Genomic DNA, 2,052 nt, shown 5'->3' with positions numbered 1-2,052 from the left:
TATATATAATTAATCCCCCCCACCAAAAAAAAACGAAGAAAAGCACAAGAAGAGAAAAACAACAACGCGAGGACGTGATACACGCAAAGCATTAACAGACGCTAAGGAAAGGAAAGAAAGTTAGTTTTACGTTTCAGGAAAAATTCTTCTTCAGAAACAGGAGACAGAAGAGAGGAAAATAAAAATAAGGATTAAGTGGAAATTTTACCGGTGAGTGTGTTAAATTATAAGGCACAAAAAGAAAATGGCTCTCCCCAGACACAACAGAATATACTTCAATACACGAACTCACATAAAGAATCTTGCAAACCAGATACCAAAACGAAATATGTATGTATATGTATATACATATATATAACTATGATTTCGCTTGGGCCTAACGATACTCGAACCTGGATCCTCTTGGTAGCGAACCGAATATAGTTCACCTACTCCTATACTTAGTCATACACACACATGCACTCGCGCATGTAATTTATTATTTTTCTTGTATGGAGGTTAGTTCTCTGAGGTTTTGCTAATTAATGGCAGATAGAGTAAGAGAGAGAGGAGAGAGACAGAGAGCTTTTTCTTGCATACTTAGCGAAGCGTCATGGAACGCGAAACTTGGAGTAGCAACAAAGTAGCCTCAACACTGTAATTAACTACGTGCGTGTGTTTATGTGAATGACTCTGTGTGTGTGTGTGTGTGTGTGTGTGTGTGTGTGTGTGAATGAAGGTGCAGTATAGCGAAACGGTTAAGAAATTCGCTCCGCTCCCACGAGGTTCCAGGTTCGATCCCGTTGTCTGGTATCTTGCGCAAATGTTATTTTCTATAGATGTTGGTTGTCCCATTCCTTGTCAGTGAAACTGGGTGGACGGGAAATGCATAGGAGACCGTCGGTTAGATTGTACCCGTAATTTAAATGACACAGCCTCATCACACACCTTGCTGTGCTGATTCTGCCTGCGAACAGCATCAAGGGTATACATGTCTGCGGTTATCTCAGTCACTTACACATTAACTCAGGAGCAGGTAACTCAGTTGATCGAACAACTGAATCCTCGTCGTTGAACGACCGAGATCAGAGAGAGAGAGAGAGAGAAATAGGTGCAGGCACGGCTATGCGGTAAGCTTGCTTCCCAACCACATGGTTCCGGGTTCAATCCCACTGCGTGACACCTTGGTCAAGTGTCCTCTACTATAGCTATGGGTTGACCAAAGCCTTGCGAGTAGATTTGGTAGATGGAAACTGAAAGAAGTCCCTCATATATATATTGGTAATGCTTTTTCGTATATAGGTGCTTAAATGTAATTCAAATATACTACACTTCATATCTGAGGCTCCGATGAAGCTATAAGGCGTTACTCAAACATTCAGCTATGAGTCCACTGCAACTTACAACAGAAACAGCTGTAAGCTAGGCGGCGAGCTGACAGAAACGTTAGCACGCCGGGCGAAATGCTTAGCGGTATTTCGTCTGCTGTTACATTCTGAGTTCAAATTCCGACGAGGTCGAATTTGCCTTTCATCCTTTCGGGGTCGATAAATTAAGTACCAGTTACGCACTGGGGTCGATGTAATCGACTTAATCTCCTTGTCTGTCCTTGTTTGTCCCCTCTATCTTTAGTCCCTTGAGGGCAATAAAGAAATAAGAAACAGCTGTAAGCTAGGGAAGTTCATACGATAATCGCTAATTCCTTATATAAATATATACATACATATATACATCTTCAGTAAATCATAAATCCGAAAGAGAAGTACACTCTAGGTTATAGAGCAGTAGAGTATATAGATAAAGATAGATATGGCCGGTTTATGGGGTTACCCGGGATTTCACGACTATAAAACACTTGGCATAACAGCGTTTCTTCAGACCCTAAACCCGTTGGCCTATGGCCTCTTAAGCAAATGGCCTCTCTAGTGAGGCTTAAGGTCTAAAGAAATGCTATAAAGCTCAGTGCTTTATGGACGTGAAACCCCGGGTTACCCCATAAACCAGTCATATCTATCTTTGTGTGTGTGTGTGTGTGTGTATATATATATACATATATATATATATATATATATG

The sequence above is a fragment of the Octopus bimaculoides genome, chromosome 3 (assembly GCF_001194135.2).
Source record: "Octopus bimaculoides isolate UCB-OBI-ISO-001 chromosome 3, ASM119413v2, whole genome shotgun sequence".
Taxonomy (NCBI): Eukaryota; Metazoa; Mollusca; class Cephalopoda; order Octopoda; family Octopodidae; genus Octopus; species Octopus bimaculoides.
Note: the sequence above shows the minus strand (reverse complement) of the source record.